The sequence below is a fragment of the Anabrus simplex genome, chromosome 3 (assembly GCF_040414725.1).
Source record: "Anabrus simplex isolate iqAnaSimp1 chromosome 3, ASM4041472v1, whole genome shotgun sequence".
Classification (NCBI taxonomy): Eukaryota; Metazoa; Arthropoda; class Insecta; order Orthoptera; family Tettigoniidae; genus Anabrus; species Anabrus simplex.
This window is the reverse complement of record NC_090267.1, coordinates 318,150,682-318,171,819: the sequence shown is the minus strand read 5'-3', so window position 1 is coordinate 318,171,819 and position 21,138 is coordinate 318,150,682. Positions and strand designations below refer to the sequence as shown.

At 40.5% G+C, this 21,138-nt stretch overlaps 1 long non-coding RNA gene across 1 annotated transcript in view; it reads right to left on the bottom strand.

The window, feature by feature from the left end:
* Nucleotides 1-9,478: 9,478 nt before the first annotated feature.
* LOC137499027 (uncharacterized) overlaps nt 9,479-21,138 on the bottom strand; it is a 465,253-nt gene continuing 453,593 nt past the window's right edge. The window contains exon 3 of the long non-coding RNA XR_011017979.1: nt 9,479-9,562. This is a non-coding gene — a long non-coding RNA (uncharacterized lncRNA). The remainder of the gene's footprint in view (nt 9,563-21,138) is intronic.

Genomic DNA, 21,138 nt, shown 5'->3' with positions numbered 1-21,138 from the left:
TTCAAATTACCGGGCGAGTTGGCCGTGCGTTAGGGCCGCGCAGCTGTGAACTTGCATCCGGGAGAGAATGATTTCGAACCCCACTGTCGGCAGCCCTGAAGATGGTTTTCAATTCAGGCTGTACCTTAATTAAGGCCACGGCCGCTTCCCTGCCACAAACGTTCAGCTTTCTTTTTAGTACTCGACCAATGTTAATGTCAACAGGGCTACATTTTAAACTCATTATAACAAATTTTGACGACACACTCATGTGGAATTCTAACACTGATGATGAACCTTAGTGTCCGAAAACCGGTTATGGTTTTTTAAAACATGTGTGCTGATACGACTGTATATAATCAATAACAACAAAATAACTACATCAGCACTGTTAATAAGAAATGGCTTTGATGTTTTATAATGATTATAATTCGATATTTTGTAGGGCTGTGGTATAATAAAAGCTTTAACAATCATTGAAATGGTTTGGTTTTATGGAACAGGTCTGTCCGGTAACGAGAATGTTAATATCTACTTTATCCAATAACAGTGTTAACAGGCATCTCGTAATGGTGTCGGAATTATATTCTCAAAGGATTTCATAATGTGCCAAAAGCCAAGGATGTGGAGTTGTCGCATTTAACCATCTCAACCAGAACCGAACTCTTATCTTTGAAACAAAAGACAATGACTAACCAAATGCGCCAATGAGGTTAGCAAAGGTGTTCCGAAATTAAAGGTCTGATGGTCAAGTTGGTCCTTCCGTCATAAAATTCAGTGAACAATGTTAGGAAATAAGTTTTGCTCGATTATTCTATTACTATCCCTGTCCTTCTCAGCCAGTGAGACCAGTGTCGATTTCAATTCCTATATTCGAATGATTTACAGTTTCCAAACAGAAGGCGTATGGAAACTGCTGTCCATTATTGTCTGTGCGTAACCTAAAACATCGCCACTATAATGTTGACCACATTCAGCGCAAATATAAAACAATTATCAATAGCAATTTGAAGGATAGAAAGATCAGGATTTATGTAATAAAAAAGACCAAACGTTTTATTGTACCTATCGTTCTACATTGGGCATTTATGAACAGCAAAAAAAAAAAAAAAAAAAAGAAAGAATGCTCCAGTTCCATGATTAATGAATACAACAATGGCCACTTTGTGGACCAATTAGAATTTATGATTGGAATTCCATCGCAGTAGCATTCCCTTTCTTGTTAATTGGATGCAATTTGTGACATACATTGTGTTAAATTATGCTCGTGGGAGCTGAACAGGGGTGAGGAAGGAGCGATCAATTATTGTAGAGTGCCCGTGTATGCTGATGGCTAGATGCAGACGACATACATAAACTAACAAATTGAAACATAGGCGAAGTATTGAAGTGCGTCCGGCCCCGTCCCTGAATTGGTCAGAGTAGTGACCTTCGATTGAAAGACACCAGTGTTCGATTCCCAGCTCAGCTAAAGATCTTAGCCGTGTCAGGTAAATTTCTCCTGCTCGGGGACAGAGTATTTCTCTTTTGTTTTATTACTCACTTCTCATACCACACTTCTTGCCACTTCAGTAATACGTAATTGTAGAATACATCGTTCCACCTATGAATGGAGTTAGAAAAAGCAACCAGCTGTAAAAAATGGGTGAAGCCAGTATGTGGAACACAGATTGCACCAGGATATAGACTAAGCGACAGAAGACAAAATGACGTAATATTCTAGTTACACAAACAAAAGAGATCTACGAAGAAAATATTCTACTCATAAGAAATCATTAACAAAAACGTGTGATATGATTTACCGCATTACAACGTTGTATTTAACCACGAATAGTAAGAGATGGCTCAGTTGTCGACACTACCGAGTTTTTCTTAGCTTTAATGCCGATCGAATTGGCTGCACGATTCGGGTCACGTAGTTTGTATTCTGGAGATGGTGGGTTCGAATCCGACCGTCGGCAGCCCTGAAGATGGATTTCCGCCGTTTCTAATTTTTTCACCAAGCAAATGCTGGAATTGTACACTAATTAAAGGATACGGGTGTTACATTCCCAATATTAGCCTTTCCCATCTGTGTGATATAAACAACTACCAAAATGTTCCGAATATCAGGCATATGAGTAACTGTTAATAACTACATTCATTTTTAACGAATTACAGGTATTGCCTTAGAAAAGTCAAGGCAGTAGACTTCACGATATTCAGTGTCCTGACTGCCTGTTATACTCGTCGTTGGCGGAACTATCACTTAACATACGGATGAATACATTTCTGTCGACCTATCATGTTGTTGCTAAGACAAGCAGGTGAACAGCCTCACCCCATCAGTGGCTTGTCGTGACGTACTCATTTTCTGGCTCTCTCTGCCCCGGTGCATCATTGTTAACATTAGACCTCCTCCTTACAGTATAAAAACCAAATACTTCCTTCAGTTCATTGCAAGATCCTTGTAGCCGCTGGGCTCATTTTGGTTTTGAGCGAGGTTTTAAGACCGGATGCCCCTCCCAACGTCAGGTTAATATTAAAAACGTACAGACAGGCGTGCAAAGCGTTTAAACATTGCAGGTATAATTTCCATAGCAACTCTCACTAGTGCTGTTTATCGGTTCTTGGACTTAAACTTTCAGAAGATCACTTCTGTTATTTTCCTTATTCTTCACTATATCGAAAAAGAAGTAAAAATAAAGTCCATAATTAATATTCTAAATTAATTTTATCATGAGAAATTTTCCCCTAAAATCAACAAAGGGGAGATACACTGAACTACATGTTTTAGGCCCCATCTGAAGTCCCCTTATTCTAATTTCTTTTGAACAACTTACACGTAAGATCACACTCGCCACCAAGTTTCCTCAAAATCTACTCATCTATTTTCCCGTGATGCAGTAGCGGATCAAAAAACGGACAAGAATCAAATATAGGCCATTATTTGTCATTTGTGGTATAAAAACAAATTATCGGGTTAATCTATATATATAAAGTAGCTTGTCCTGACTGACTGACTGACTGACTGACTGATTCATCATCGCCGAGCCAAAACTACTGGACATAAAGAAATGAAATTTTGGGGATATATTCATATTAAGATGTAGGTGCTCGCTAAGAGAGGGTTTTTGGATATTCCGTCGCTAAGGGGGTGAAAAAGGGGGGTGAAATTTTAAAATGAGTGTGTCTATATCTCAAAACTTTAAAAGTTTACAGATGTGAAAATTAGTATTTAGAATCTTCTTTAAAAATAAGGAAACACGTATTTTTTTGTTTTCAGAAAATCCCAATAGGAGGGGTGAAAAGGGTGAAAAAGGGGTTGAATGCCTTTAATCAGGATACCGGTACTTATATCTCAGAAACTGAAGATATTACAGACCTCAAAATTGGTACTTTTGATCTCTTTCAAAAATAAAGAAACACATATTTTTTTGTTTTTGGAAAATCCAATTAATGCGAGGGTGAAAAGGGGGGTGAATTTTTAAAATGAGTGCATCTATATCTCAAAAGTTTTAAAGTTTAGAGATGTAAACATTGGTATTTAGAATCTTCATTAATAATAAAGGAACACGTATTTTTTTGTTTTCGGAAAATCCCAATAAGAGGGGAGAAAAGGGGTGAGAAAGGGGTAGAATGCCTTTAAAGAGAATACTTATATCTTAGAAACTGAAGATATTACAGACCTGAAAATTGGTATTTGGGATCTCCTTTAAAAATAAAGAAACGCGTATTTTTTTGTTTTTAGAAAATCCAATTAATGGTGGGGGTAAAAGGGGGATGATTTTTTAATATGAGTGTATCTATACCTCAAAACTTTTAAAGTTTATAGATGTAAACATTGGTATTTAGAATGTCCTTTAAAAATAAAGAAACACGTATTTTTTGTTTTTGGAAAATCCAATTAATCGGAGGGTGAAAAGGGGGTGAATTTTTAAAATGAGTGAATTTATATCTCCAAACTTTTAAAGTTTGCAGATGTAAAAAATAAAGAAACACGTATCTTTTGTTTTCGGAAAATCGCAATAGGAGGAGTGAAAAAGGGTGAAAAAGCGGTTGAATCCTTTAATGAGGCTACTTATATCTCAGAAACTGAAGATATTACAGATCTGAAAATTGGTGTTTGGGATCTCTTTTAAAAATAAAGAAACACGTATTTTTTGTTTTTGGAAAATCCAATTAATGGGGGGTGAAAAGGGGGTGATTTTTTAAAATGAGTGTATCTATATCTCAAAACTTTATAGTTTATAGACGTAAAAATTGGTATTTAGAATCTCCTTTAAAAATAAAGAAACACGTATTCTTTTGTTTTCGGAAAATCCCAATAGGAAGGGTGTAAAAGTGTGAGTAATGGGTTGAATGCCTTTAATGAGGCTACTTATATTTCAGAACCTGAAGATATTACAGACCTGAAAATTTGTATTTGGGATCTACTTTAAAAGTAAAGAAACACGTATTTTTTCGTTTTTGGAAAATCCAAATATTGGGGGGGGGGGGTGAAAATGGGGGGGTGAATTTTTAAAATGAGTGTGTCTACATCTTAAAACTTTAAAATTTACAGATGTAAAATTGGTACTTAGATTCTCCTCTAAAAATAAAGGAACACGTCTTTGTTTGTTTCCTTAAATCCCAATAGGAGGGGTTTAAAAGGGTGAAAAATGGGTTGAATGCCTTTAATAAGGATACATATATCTCAGAAACGAAAGATATTACAGAACTGAAAATTTGTATGTGGGATCTCCTTTAAAAATAATGAAACACGTATTTTTTAGATTTGGAAAATCTAATTAATGGCGGTTAAACAGGAGTGACAAATTGGGGTGAATTTTTTGAATGACTATATCTACAGAATATCTTGGAAACGTAAAATGTTACAGACGTAAAAAGTGGGTGTTTGGAATCTCCTGTAAATGTAAAGAAACATAGGTGATTTGTTTTGGGAAACTCCACTTAAGGGGAACTCAAAAGGGGTGAAATTTTAAAATGAGAATTTTTACAGTATCTCTCAAAAAACTTAACATGTTACAGAAGTGAAAAATGGTATTTTTATCTCTATTAAACATAAAGAAACGTGTATTTTTAGTTTTCGGAAATACCACTTGGGTTGAGCCGGTGGGGGTGGGGGTAAAAGTGACTGAAAATGGTGTTGAATTCTTTTAATTAGGCTACTGATATCTCAAATATGAAGATGTTACAGACGTGAAATTTGATATTTGGAATCTGCTTTAAAAGTAAAGAAACACTTATTGTCGGAAAATCCAACGAAGGAGGGGGGGGGGGTGAAAGAATTGAAAAATTAATTGACTTAATTGTATAAGAATACATACATCTAATAAAAACTAAAGTTGTTACAGACGTGATAATTCGTATTTGGATCTCCTTTAAAAACAAAGAAAAACGCGTTTGGGGGGGGGGGGGGAACCATCTTGGAGGGCGGGAGTGTAAAGGAGTTGAATTCCTTTAATGAGGACACATAAATCAAAAACTGAAGAATTTTGAGTCGTGATAATTGGTATTTAGAAGATCCTTTACTATTAAAGAAACAAGTATTTTTTGCGGGAAAATTCACTTGGGGAGGGGGGGAGTAGTGTGAAATGAAGTGAAAAAAGTAAATTATTTTTGTGGGGATACTTATATCTCAAAGCTGAAGGTAATAGGCGTGAACATTGGTGTTTGGAATCTCCCTTAAACATAAAGAAACAAGCCTTCTTTTAATTTTTCGTGGCGGGGGGGAGGTGGCGGTAAATAAACTTAACGGCGGTGGGGTGTAGAAGGAGGTGAGACCAATTGATTTAACTGTTATTAATGTACTTATAAGGATCCTCCGTTGCTCAGACGCAAGCGTGCCGGCCTCTCACAGCTGGGTTCCGTGGTTCAAATCCCGTTCGCTCCATGTGTCATTCGTGCTGGACAAAACGGAGGCGGGACAGGTTTTTCTCCGGATACTCCGGTTTTCCCTGTCATCAGCCATTCCAGCAACACATAATAATAATAATAATAATAATAATAATAATAATAATAATAATGTTCCGGACCGTCGTCAAATGTGCGGACCGCGCTGGAAACGGCTCCTGGACGGGTAATGACTAAGAATGCAGCCTAGCCGCGGGTTCAGTGCCGCCAAGGTACCCAATATGACACCACGCTGGATCTCCTGAAGGATTTTATCCATATTAAAAACGATTATAGGAAAAGATGGCACAGATTTACGGACCCAACTGACCGGGAGGAATACCTGAGCCTAACCCGGGAAGTACGGATTCGATTGCTGAAAAGGAAGATTGAAAAATGGGAGGAAACGTGCCGTAAAATAATAGAAAACGAGTCAGATCGGGAATTTTGGTGGATTCTCGCAGAAAACGAGTCAGATCGCGAATTTCGGAGGATTATATATCTAAAACAATAAGCATTCAATTATAAATTTCAGTATAATACCGTAGCGAAGCACGGGTACCTTGCTAGTATTAAATAAGATCGAACAGAAAGACATTATACAGAATGTATCAGAATTACACCGGCAAAAAATTCAAGGATGTTCTTCGAGCTATGTAAAGTTTGATAGTGCAATCGGATTGGGGGAAAATATTTTTCTTTTGGAGAAAATGAGTTTACTTCATAACTTCCCAGCGGTCGATTCAAATTGACGAACTTGCCGTAAATAAACAAACTGAGAAATATGGAAATATGGAACATACTGACAGAATCTTCTCGGCAGAACTTCCCGACGACACTACTTCATCACTTTGTGTGTAAGCATATGATTCGTGGTCTGTGTGGTATTTTATAATATAAAACTTCGTGCATGGAAAATGGCAAGTGTAGAAAGGAATTTATAACAACATTTTCAGACAGAGACAATTTTTATTGACTAGTAGTTTAACGTCGCACTACCACATCGAATGTTAGCGGCGACGCAAGGATGGGAAATGTCTAGAGTTGGGAGGATAGTGGCTGTGTTCTTAGTTAAGTTACAGTCCGAGCATTTGCCTGGTGTGAAAATGGGAAACACGGGAAACCATCTTAAGGGCTGTCGACGGGATTCGAATCCACCATCTCCCAAACGCTCTCGGTAAACAGTTTTTAATCCTGGTATCTACCCATATTAGGAAAGATTTGACGGCAGCAAAACTGTTTTGAATTGGAATAACACGGTTTATAACCGTTGAGTAAACCAGTACAATCCAGTCTTGGTTCATAAATACAACTACCACGTCAATGCCGAAGTTTGTGAAATGTTCGTATTGTAAAGTACTTACTTAAGGATAGACTTACTTGAAAAACCATAACTGTACCAATGTAGAAATAGCTGAACACGATGTGATTGATGCTAGATATGTCAGTGAATCTGATACTACTTGGAGAGTATTTGCTAGGCCGATACACAATGATTCACCAAATTCGATTAGCAGTGCACGTTTCTGAATTTCAAACACCTACTTCGATCCATATAAGAGAATCAGAAGACATTATAAAATATATTAAAATCAGCAATGGATTTTGTTACGGAGATACCGCGGTGGACAGAGGTGTAAGAAGGTGCGGGCATGAATGGGTGGATAGAAGGTAGATCAGATTTTCATTTAAAATCTTAAAACTCGGAATTTTATTTCTTCCCCTCTTTTTCTATTTTATTTTCAGATTTTAAACTTGTTAGACAATAAAAACTAAACAGGTACAAACGTTTGGCTCGTGAGCTAACAATACAATTTTAGAAAAGCAATCAGGCAACAACGATTTAACAAACGAGCTTGAAACTCCCAAGTTACAATTTTACAAGGACACCATTGCTCCCTTCAATAATTCCACAAGGAGACAGAGCTGCCAACATGTACTATGTTTACAAGGAGCGTTTTGCTCCACACAATTACCCTCTAGGAGACTATTCCTAAAAATTAACAAAATTCAGGTCTCTTAAAGGCAAAACCAAACAGTATTCACTGTCTTATCTGCTCAACAGTTGAGTTTACATAGGAAATAGAATAATAGTGGTTAACTTTAACAGGGGTAATAAGTACCCATGCCACCTGGCTTAGGTAAAAGGAAAAGGTTAAATTTAATGGCCGGAAATCAAAATGTTAGTAGGCGAACACTTGCGCTCCTTTGAAATTCATTAGAATATCATTAAAACCCTAAATGGGCTTATGGCCCGAAGTTGTAGAGGCTAAGCCTATGCTATGTAGGTGACTAGATGGTGAGACAATTTTAAGTTACAAAATTAAGACATTGATTTTAAAGATTACAAATCATAGTCACCTCAATAACAAGTTGAAAGGGAGTACAAGAGGGTTCCCACTCTTTTTTCTCTAAGTTAAATTAAGAGTTCAAACCAGATTCATAATTTACATGGCCGGATTACATTATGAAAGAATTTTGAAACCACCGTCTCGAGTTAGCTTTCTGAGACTAGTACGCGATTAAAAGATGTCTGCCATTACCTTGAGCTGGTAGACCTTCCGAAGATGGATGGGGCAAGCCCTCCCCTGCCTCCTCTACCAACACACACTACTGCAGGCTGGAGCGATCAAAAGACAATATGGCCCGAAAGGTCCCAACTTTTATAGCGGAGAGGAAGGTTCCAGAAAGCTCTGAGCCGAAGCCCTGGACACACCCAAAATTCTTATTGGTAAATAAAATAAATTTCAACAATTCCTGACTGTTTGATAAAATAAATGTATAAATGTCCCTATTGGCTACAAGTTTAAACGGGCGCGAAGAGATAGAAGTGCTAGAAACCTTAAAATGACAATAGCAATCTACAAACAATGCAGTTTTACAAACTAATGACTAAGAAATTTATCTTAAAAATTAATTTCCATTCTCACACCAGAGTGACCACCTAGGTTAGGGACATTTGTTGATAAACGTTCAAACTTCTCAGATATAAACAAAAGGGTGAAGTGTGGAAACAGTAAAAAGGATAGTAATTATGATAGATACATTTATTTTACACATTGCTTTACGTTGCAACGACAGAGATAGGTCTTATGGCGACGATGGGGTTGGAAAGGGCTAGGAGTGGTAAGAAAACGGTCGTGGGTTTGATTAAGGTACAGATTGGTGTGAAATTGGGAAACCACGGAAAACCATAAAATCAGGCTCACAGAGCAGCTGTTCAGTCAAGTTAAACGTATTCCACTCTGTGACCCAAAATTAAGAATATAGAAGGTCTATGTATTAACGGAGTACTAGGTGAAAATAGCATAATCGAGATTTCTTGGCGTCTCCAAAAATCGTCAGAAGTAGTTAGTGGGACGTAAAATAAATAACATTATTAATATTATAATTTCTGTTCATACGATATAATAACATGTCCATTTCGAATGTCCATAATTAAGACTGTCGACCTGTGCAATTTTTATTCATAAGATACATTAGCATGCTTATTTTAAATGCCCAATTTTCATTTTTTTTAACATAGTAATTTCTACTGTCAAAGACAAGCTTACGTACTAGTTTACAACATAATTAAAGAATGCTTTTACTCACGTGCCGACTGAATGACTGCACCTTATTGCCTCAAGATTGGAAACGGTTACGAGTGCTTTCTTTCAATAATACAGCATTGCTTCGGGTTTTTTAGGTAATGTCCCTTGGAAAATTCCTGAAAAAAAGAAAGGTTAAATGAAACTTTGTAAAAAAACAAATAAATTACACCGTGAAATAAATCACGACAATATTTAGAGCCTTTAGGATATAGACTTTTCCTGTATAGAATAATATTTCATAAAATATTATCCAGTTTAAAACACTTTTCCAATACAATTCCTAAATAGGACAACGTACCTCTCAGTAAATATCCATGGCTTCTTAACCAGGTTTGATACTTCTATCAACTGTCTCCGTACTTGCCCCCAAATGTTTGAAAGACTTACTTCTCTTTACCAACAACAGATATAGGCCTACCATAAGGTCAAGATTCGAACCCAGGTTCACTACAAATGAGATGGTAACATACACCATTAACATTGTAGTGCGAAGGAAGATAATACATTGTGTAATAACCAGAAAGGCGAATAAAATGTGACAGTTTGTAACTCCGTACTATTAGACCATTCCAATTCTATTCAACGAAGAGAAAACGAAGTAAATGAAGCTCGCACAGTTGTTTCTTTCCCTCCATATTACTCTATTAACAGAGTTGAAGTCCAGCTCCATGGCTAAATCGTTAGCGTGCTGGCCTTTGGTCACAGGGGTCCAGGGTTCGTTTCCCGGCAGGGTCGGGAATTTGTTAATTTTTTGATTCCCCTGGCACGGGGACTGGGTGTATGTGTAGTCTTCATCATCATTTCCTCCTCATCACGACGCGCAGGTTGCCTACGGGCATCAAATCAAAAGACCAGCACCAGGCCTCTACGGAAGCCACACGCCATTTCATTTCAACACAATTCATTTCAAAAATTGTCTTAAGTGTTGCGAGAATTTTTCATATACTTCTATACTAACAGATGTCTCGAAATTAATTTTAGATCGATGTATGAACTTCCTAGCCCTGAGTTGAAAAGCGGAAGGGTTACAAGTTTGAGTATCGTACACCTTAAAATGAGAGTCTTCTCCCACAGACTATCAATACAACAATGTCTTGCTTCTCCATGACAACGCCAGACCACATGCAGTAGAGCTTGAACGGATTCAACTTCAACACTGACAGTGGGAAGTATTGGAATATCCGCCATACTCACTAGACCTGCCTCCGTGCAATTTTCACCTCATCCCTAAGTGAAAAGACCATTGCTTAAGAGCTGGTTTGGAAAACAAGAGGACATTAATACGCTGTGAAGCATGAGATTGCAAAATTCACACATGTTGAGGTGACTGATATCCATCTCCCGCATAGTTTGCAGCATATTGTGGAGAATCTAAAGCTCACTGTAATCTCTGAGAATAAACAATATGTAGAACAAGATGTCATAACTGACTGTTTCCTTGCTTTATCTCCCACACATGGTAAACCTACTCGGCATTAATCATAGAAACCATAGCAGTCTTCTTCTCCGCGTGGTATTCTTATTCTTATTCTTATTCTTATTCTTATTCTTATTCTTATTCTTATTCTTATTCTTATTCTTATTCTTATTCTTATTATATCATTCATAAATAGTTTTAGAGAGCACTCAGCTGTGGTTCACTGCATAGTTATCATTATCCTGATTTCCATTTTGTAATGTTTTCCGGCAACAGTAGTAAGATTAAAATTGTAAAATTCGTCAATGTCAGAAATTTATGGAATTGGACAAATCATTGTAAATATCAGTATGTTTATCTATATTATTATTGGTGTTATTGTAATTCGTTGTATGTTAATTTCTTCGTAGGTAATATATTATTGTACTTAGGAAACAAAATGTTCATTTATACTGTGTATTATAAAATATACTTTATGTAAAGGAGCATATTATAGTAGCTTGTTTCAGTCTATTTTTTCATTTATTAAATATTTTAATATTTTATTTAATGTTATTTATGTATTTCACTGGTTAAGTGACACGCGTCCCTAACTCTGCCAGTTAAAATAAACCACATCTCTCTCTCTATCCATTTACCTTACACTCCCCACTCCTATCTGTATATTTCCAATTGTCTGGTAGATCGCACATTCATGCGGACGAAAAAAATAGCCATGAATTATACTCCAACCATCGTATTAAGTGTGAGCTCCTTCTTGTTCGAGCGACTGTACAGTTTTAATACATATGAGAATGAGAATGAGAATGAAAATAGAATTGGAGCACGGTACCTTATTAGAAATAATAATTGTATAGGACATGTCCGATTCTTTGGCTGAATGTTCAGCGTTGAGGCTTTCGGTTCAGAGGGTCCCGAGTTCGATTCCGGGTGGGTCGGAGATTTTAATCACATCTGATTAATTCTGGCTCGTGGACTGGCTGTTTGTGTTCGCCTCAACACCATACCTTCCAGAATTCATACAACACACAACACTACCAACCATGAGAGAACCATGCGATATTGATTGCATCCCTTCATATACGGTTGGCATCAGGAAGGGCATCTGAACGTAAAACATGACCAAATCCTTATGTGCGACACAGTTTGCACTGCGACACCGCAGGTGTGGGAATAACGGTGGAAGATTAACAAGAAGAAGAATTGTATTGATCTTACGTCCAACTGCCGAGATGCCGTCATGTTGCTACGGCTATGGACCCAAACTTTGCATTCGGAAGAGGACTGAATAGCGGATATCCCGATAATATTTTTCTGTAGTTTCCTGCTTTTATTTCCAGAAAAATGGCGGGAGAGTTCTGATTCATAGGACACGGCCGATTCCTTCCACCTCCTTGCCCACCTTCATTCACAATCACTTTTTTCATCTTCTATGGATCATCAAATGAGCTTGATGACAGGAGAGGCATTTGGCCGTTAAGACATGCCTTATAATTTCAGGAGATCAACGCCTTACCGCCTCTATCTATATGTAAAATTAAAACTTGGGTTAGTGTGCCCCTTAAGGAAAAGTTTGGGAAGGTGTTAGAATGGAAACAATAGAAAGTACAGTGTTGTACCGGTTACGATCTATACATAAGTATTTTTTGAGCATAAGTTACGTTTATTTACCACGCGTAATGTTCCGAGCGCGCCTGGTTTGTTTACCAGCAGCGAGGACCAGCTAGCGAGTGTATGAAGACTGTGAGCTGTGACGTAGCCACAGGGGCTCTAGACCGCCCGCTCGTCTCAACACGTGTTACCAGCCTTGACTGGTATTTTCTGGATTCCACGTCACTTGTTCTAGAGAGTTCGATGGAGAAAATTTTGAAATTTCTATAATAATGATGCTAACGAATCGAGCGATATGTCATCTTGTTTGGGATCACCTAAACGTCCCAATGCTCGAGTTTCAAGCAAATCCATCGAGGGATTCGGGAGATATTCAACCAAACCGTATTATGACGTAGACACCCCGGATTGAATAAAAGGAGGACCTACTGTAGCCTATTCACACAGTCTCAGCTGAGTAGTCAGCGGGGACACTCTTGCTGCTACTATCATCGTGGAACTCTGTCATTATACAAGTGTGGGAAGACGATTCTTCCAAGTATTATAAGTGGACTCATAAGACTTCGTGTGTTGTAGAAAATTTTCTAAGTCTTCGTAAATGAACTTAGAATATTTACAAGTGTTAATTAAATGGACTTGTATTATTGACGTGCCTTCGAGACTGAAACTTTTCTAAGTGTTCACTAAATGGACTTTTATTATTTACGTGTCTTCGAAGCTGGAATTTTTCTAAGTGTTCACTGAATGGACTTGTATTATTTTCATGTGTTCGAGACCAGAACTGTTCTACGTGATCATTGAATGGACTTGTATTATTTATGAGTATTCGAGATTGGATTTTTTCTAAGTGTTCGTGAAATGGACTTGTATTATTTACGTGGAATATTTGCGACTGTTGAGGATCTCATCCTTCTAATAGACAGTGATTGATTAACATTGCTAGTGGTGAACTTTAACTTTCCAACGGCTCTAAACAAAGTTAGGATTTCACTTGCATTTACTCAAAGACTTGTACATTTGCCAGTGTTGGTTTAAAAGACTTATAAATTTCGTCAGTGAATTTATTTATGTGGAAGGACTTGTGTTTCCGTCAGTGGTCACTCAAAGACTTTATGAATTTCACCAGTGATTAATTTTAAATATATTCAAACTTCCAAGTGAATGGACTTGTGTTTTCATTCGAGTTTAGGCAAAGACTTGCACCTTCGCCAGTAATGAACTTTGAGTTTAACTATAATTTCACAAGAAGGGACTTGTATTTTTCGTTGCCAAATGTTATTCAGGGAAGGGGATTTTCCTAGTGATGAACTCTAAAATTATTAATACCACTCATATCGTTTTAGGAGTGTTGGAAGTCTTGATGTACAATTATCAAGAACTCTGCATATAAGTTGATCATCCAAGGTTTTCATGGACTCAGTGCTACTAGTGACCTTGGGAACATCAATCCTCTCAGTCTCATTGCCTCATCGCCTGGATCACCGAGGTTCGACCCGGGCCTCAGAGTTCGAGACATCTCTACTTGCCATCAATCCAGACAGTCCAGCTGCCTGTCTGGAGTATCTGGAGTCCCCGGAATCCCTGGAGTTTTCTGGAACGTGCTTCAAACAGCTTGGCTTGGTGAGCTGGAGAACCCGAGCCATACTATTGGAATACGGGAAGGACAATCCATTTCTACTTAGAGGTGATGTGCCAATTCATGACTTATTTGAATAAACTCTTGTGCAGATTGTAGATAGGACCTACCTCCTGTACCGAGCCCTAGCTACAATTAATCCAGGTTTTCGCCCTGAGAACTATAGTCATGCTACTTTAACATTTAATCTGAGAGTCGGGCTCTTTTACCGGTACAGTATATAGTAGAAAAGAAGTAGGTATTTAACATGATGTATCTGTATCATGGTGTAAGTAGAAAAATATAGCAAAATATAGCCTCATCCATCCTCGAAGTGGCTTTCCGCAGTTTCCCACTTCTTCTCTACACAAATGCCGGATGGTACCTAACTTAAGGCCACGGCCGCTCTTCTCTTTTCTTTGCCTATCGCTTCCAATCTTCCCATCCCCCACAAGGTCCCTGTTCTGCATAGCAGGTGAGGCCGCCTGGGCAATGTACTGGTCCTTCTTTCAGTTTTATTCCAGACCAAATGTCTCACTTAAAATGCAATTGAACCCAATGATGGTATTTTTACAACATATAAGTGTGAGGAGAATTGAGAATTATTACAACATAATAGTTAAACAAAAATACTCGCAAAACTTATTGGTTATTTTGCTCCTCTGTTGTCTTTCAACTAAACTGACTGATATCGTTTGTGACAAATTCTAATCAAATCCTAGAAATAACAACACATTCGGTACTCTTATTACATCGTGTCATTACATCGTCGTTGCGCCTAGGAAAAGCGCTATGTGATAATATTTCAGCCTAGAACTCTGACCAGAAACGTTCTGTCATCTAAGGTTCAGTATTGCATGATCTAGCCTGTATCACCGAATTTTCGTTTTAAGTGATACATGTGCTGCGGGTGCACGTCGGCCTCTCACCGCTGGATACCGTGGTTCAAATCCCGGTCACTCCATGTGAGATTTGTGGTGGACAAAGCGGAGGTGGGACAGGTTTTTCTCCGGGTACTCCGGTTTTCCCTGTCATCTTTCATTCCAGCAACACTCTCCATTATCATTTCACAGCATTTATCATTCATTAATAAATCACCTTGGGAGTGGCGACCCCATTGTAATAATAGCCTATATATGTTTCATTCATTACATCCCTGACCCAGTCAATGACTGGAAAACAGGTTGTAGTTTTTTTTTTCATGTGCTGCGGGTCAGTATTTCTCCTCATAACATTGTCACATAGCGGTATGTCCAGGCGCAACGATGATATGTTGGCAACTGGAAGAATGTTCTCACAGAACTCATTCACAGACACAGTCTCCTTTTATGGGCCATTTATCCCCCTCGTGTGTGCTTCTACAATTGTAGGGGATTAACCTTGGTTACCCTCTTCAATTGAAGATCCTCTTCGTGGTGGGGGGGACTAGTAGCTCCTTTCTTGCGATGCCGAGTGGAGCCCTGTTGGGTAACCATTCGGTATACAAGGAGGAGGAAGCTAAAGCACCACCCAACCCTAAGGTGTAACGCGACCCGTGCCGATGGGGTGCATGGCACATGGGAGATGTGTCCTGAACGGAGCCTTCGAGATACTTGGCGCCCTCTCGAAGTAAGTAGCCTTACCCGGGTATGCGGGGCTCTGCCTGGGCGGACATATATTTCCCTAGCTCCTCGTGGGACCTAAATGAGTACTGTAGCTACCCATAAACCGGAGAGCTCTTCTGGGGCCTCCGAGAGAAACACCAGTTCAACAACCGATGGGGACTCTTCGGAGATACCCTCGGATAGTACGACCTCGACAGTAAGAGAGCTCACTCTAGAGGTGGGCAATCTACTAGTCCAGAAGAAGAAGAATAAACAGCGCTCCGGCGCTGAGAAGAGGAGGTACAAGAAGGCCTTAAAGGCCCGGGAGCAGGCCAAAGATGGCCAAACTCCTGGAGCTGAGAGGCCTTCTACTGCCATGACAGCGACGACTGTGGGTGGATCCAATGGGCACAAGAGGCGGGACCCTGAAAAGGGCTCTGCTTCTAGGGCACAGAGGACTCCACCCACCAAGACACCAGTGGGGAAACGACTTCTGTCGGGGGCAACCCCAGAAGAAGATCGGCCGACCCACAAAAAACCCAAGGTGGAGTATGCTAGGATAGCTAAAGCTGGGATCAGGATGGCCATTGTACCTGTAGGATATCCTGACCAGCAGCTAACCGAGAAACAAGTAGAATCTGTGGAGGAGGCTATCACCGATCTGATAGACGGGCTTCCAGAGCAGGGGCCCATTAAGCCTCAGTTCCTGGATTGCTATCTGTCGAGAGGTGCGGCCGTCATTATCGCAGAGAATGATGAGACTGTAGCATGGCTTTCTAGTCTTGTTACAGGTCTACAACCGTGGGAAGGAGCCAGGCTCACAATTGTGGGCATGGATAAACTCCTTTCCTATAAGAGAGTCATGGTCTGGATACCAGGACAACCAAAGGACAATAACGTCCTTTTGGGAAGAATGGCACGCCAGAACCATGGCTTAAATCCCAACAGCTGGAGGGTCTATGACCGCAAGGAGGAGAAGAGAGGTGTCCGACTTGTGGTCAGCATGGACTCCAGAGATGTGGAGAAAGTGGTGGGGAAGAAGATCTTCTGCGGGGTGCATGTTGCTACCTTCACCTTGGTGGAGGGCAAGCGTGACAAGCAGAGGACCAACCCCACCACAGACAACACTGAGATTAGCAGGGGCGAAGAGCGGGAGCCCGGACAGGAACCGGGGCCAGCCAAGCCTCAAGATTCATCGTGGGAGACGGAGCAGCACGTTCCGGAGACCGCATAAGGTAAAGTATTGCATGAAAGTAAGGAATGATTACTTTCATACAGGCAAACATACAACATTGTATAGCGGCCTCCAGGGTACTTATTAGAAGTATCCAGAAAGGCAGGTTTTCGGTCGCCCTGATACAAGAACCCTGGCTTAGACAGGGGCGTATCATGGGACTAAGATGTGCAGGCTTCACTCTATTCAGTGGAATAGCAGAGGAAAAGCCTAGAGCATGTATACTAGTTAAGGATCATAACGCTTGGGCTATACCAGGCTTCATTACTAGAGACCTTGTAGCAGTTCTAGTGAGATATGAAGAGGGCGGACAGCCAAGAGATCTGGTTGTCTGTTCTGCATATTTCCCAGGAGACTCTGAATCTCCACCCCCGCCGGAGGAGTTCAAGAGACTGGTGATATATTGTAAGAAACAAGGACTAAACCTTATAGTAGGATGCGACGCCAATGCTCATCACAGCATTTGGGGAAGCAAACACACAAACCGAAGGGGAGAGCATTTCATAGAATTTCTATGTACAACTGATCTTGAGATCATGAACATAGGTGATACCCCTACCTTCATCAATAACAGGAGTGAGGGGATCATAGATCTTACCCTGGGTTCCATGGGAATTATACAGGAATTTAAAGACTGGAAAGTTTCTTTAGAACCTTCCTTGTCAGACCATAGACACATTGTGTTTCATATAGAGGGCTCCTTCGAGATCCCACCTTATAGAAACCCTAGACGAACCAACTGGACGTCTTTTAGGGAGGACGTGAGGAGGGGACTGGAAGGAGGACCCTCAAATATAATTAAGAACAAAGAGGAGCTGGAGCTTAGTGTGAGCTTTCTCACACAAATACTGGTTACCTCTTATGAATTAAACTGCCCAGTTGTTAAGGCAAAAAGAGCAACAGGAGGTTTCAAGTGGAATAGTTATCTTGAACACCTGAGGAGAAACACACGAAGGCTCTGGAATAAATACAGGGAACTTCAGGATCAAGAAAGCCTAGATTCTTATAAAGAATCACAAAGAAGGTATAAGTCAGAAGTCAAAAAGGCTTCTAGGAAATCTTGGAGACAGTTTTGTGACTCCATTGAAAGTCAACATGAAGCGGCAAGGCTTCATAAAATTCTAACCTTGGATGGAAGGGCAAGGCTGGGCTCACTGGAGTCACCTTCGGGCGGATACACATCCACAGAGAGGGAGACCCTAAACCTACTGCTTGATGCCCACTTTCCAGGTTCAGCAGTCACAAATAGTGAAGTAGAATCGAGCGGATCCTTCAGACCCGATAGAAGTGGCTGGAAGGAAGCCGCAGAGATTGTTACCCACAGAAGGGTGAAGTGGGCATTAGAATCTTTTGCCCCTTACAAAAGCCCAGGAATGGATGGGATCTTCCCGGCGCTTCTTCAGGAAGCGGGTGAGGTCCTTATACCATACCTGGTCAGAATTTTTAGAGCCTGTCTCACTATGGGGTACGTGTACTCCTTGTGGCGTCAGGCGAAGGTAGTATATATACCTAAACCCGGAAGGTCTTCATATACTAGACCTAAGGATTATAGACCCATCAGTCTAACGTCTTTTCTTCTTAAGACCTTGGAAAGACTAGTGGATAGACATATCAGGGAGAAAGTTTTAAGAGACCGTCCCCTGCATCCTCATCAGCATGCATATCAACCAGGGAAGTCGGTTGAGACGGCACTACACCAGCTAGTTTCTAGGCTGGAGAGTGCCTTGGATCAGCAGCAACTTGCTATGGTTGTATTCCTAGATATAGAAGGGGCCTTTAACTACACATCTTTGGGCTCCATAGAACTTAGTCTAGAGAGAAGAGGAGTGAGCAGGATGCTCATAAAATGGATTATGGCCTCGCTGCAGGGCCGTCAAGTTCTGTTTACCCTCAACGCAGTTATGTTGAGAGCTAATATAGACAGGGGGTGTCCACAGGGAGGAGTATTATCACCAACATTATGGTGTCTGGTAGTGGATGAACTACTTACCAGGTTAAATGTTGGAGGAATTTACGCCCAAGGCTATGCAGATGACATTAGCCTGATGGCGGTTGGAAATTTCCCCAGTACGGTCTCAGAGCTCGTACAGAGCTCCCTACGTAGGGTGGAAAGATGGTGCCACGACACGGACTTGTCGGTTAATCCCGACAAGACGGAGCTCGTGGTATTTACCAGGAGGAAGAGGCTAGACGGACTGTCAGAGCCTTTCCTATTTGGGAAAAAATTAGTTAAGACAACCTCAGTTAAGTACCTAGGGGTAATCCTTGAGGCAAGACTGAGCTGGAAGAAACACATAGACCATAAGGTGGATAAGGCTCGCAAGATTATGTGGGCCTGTCGCAGGGCCGTTGGAAAGACTTGGGGCCTAGGACCTAAGGTGGTCCAGTGGCTCTATATTTCTATTGTACGGCCCACGATCACCTATGCATCTTTAGTCTGGTGGCCAGGCTCGGAGAGTAAAACTGTGACCACCAAGTTAAACAGTGTCCAAAGACTTGCGTGTCTAGGAATAACAGGGGCACTGGATACTACACCATTATGTGCAATGGAGGCCATCCTAGGTCTTCCCCCCTTACATCTATATGTTAAGGAAATAGCGGGAATGAGTGCCTACCGCCTTTGGTCACTCGGAGGATGGTCCTTCAAGAATCCGAATAGAGGTCATGCCTCTATTCTCACAAGGCTTCACCAGACTTGCCCTATGACAATGATGATTGGGGACCTGATGAAGCCTAGCTTTAATTTGAACTATAAATTCACAGTGGTGATACCCACAAGGGAGGAGTGGGCCGCGGATGCTGGGGCCCGTCTTAGGTCTGGGGGCTGTACATGGTACACAGATGGCTCGCGGACAGAGACGGGCACAGGCGCCGGGGTCTGGGGGCCGAAGACAAGGCTCTCCCTACCTATGGGTAAATACGCTACTGTTTTCCAGGCCGAAGTATATGCAATACTGGCCTGTGCTGTATATATATGGAAAATGCCTGGACACAGAAGATGTATCACTATTTGCAGCGATAGCCAGGCAGCGTTAAAAGCACTATGTGCAGTTAAAACAACATCAAAAATGGTATGGGAATGCCAAAGGATGTTAGATCAGCTGTGTGAATTTAGCTCAGTTACCCTATTATGGGTCCCTGGGCACACAGGTATCAGTGGAAATGAAGAAGCTGACAAACTAGCGAAACAAGGCTCAAAAGGTCCTTTTATAGGACCAGAGCCCTTCCTGGGAATGTCACTCCGAAGCGTGAAACTGGTAATATCCCAGTGGACAAACCAGTCTCACTTAGACATTTGGAAGAGGTTAACTATAGCAAGGCAGGCACGTGAGCTTATCAAAGGGCCTAGCCAAAGTTATAAAAAGGTCCTGATAAATTTGAATAGGACCAGAATGCGAATGGTAGTTGGACTGTTGACAGGCCACAATACCTTACAGAGACACCTACACATCATGAAAATCAGTCAGGATCCGATGTGTAGAAGATACGGTAGGGAGGAGGAGACCTCCGCGCATGTGTTATGTCAGTGTGAGGATCTTGCAAGCACTAGACATCGATACCTTGGCTCACATTTCGTGAGCCTGGAAGACATCAGGAATGCCAACATCCGGACACTGGTATCCTTTATAGGAGCACTAGGTCTGGACTAGGCAAACCCGTTTAAGGGACACAAAGGGTCTTCACAGACCTACGTGTGGAGCCCTGCGAAGGCAGGGTTCACCCATTCTTTATCTATCTATCTATCTATGGGCCATTTATCAGTTGAGTAAGCATTTGTCTGGAAAATTAACAGTTCCTATGTGAAAGTCCACAAAACGTTGTGTGGTACTAGTCTGATAATATGCGACAAGTCACTGATGCAACCTGACATATCTTCATTAAAAATAAAGATATATTACCATTTACGTTTTTCTGTCTTCTTTCTTCATTAAGAAAAATTTTCATTTCAAATTTAAACTATTCCCCTCATATTTCCTCCAGTTCTTCATCATTTTTCATTTTATAACAAGACTTCTTTAGTACTGAATAAAATGTTACTAACTGACAAAATTTTTAAAAATATGCCCGTTCTTCTCCCCATTGTCACGGCTCACTGAATACCGATACCCTGTTAACACGAACCGGTGGCTCCTCGAAATTCTCATTAATTAAAAGTGGCCAAAAATCGCAGTTCAATTAGATATGCAGCTGAGCCCGCGACTATTGCAGAGCATAATAAAAATTGAATGAAA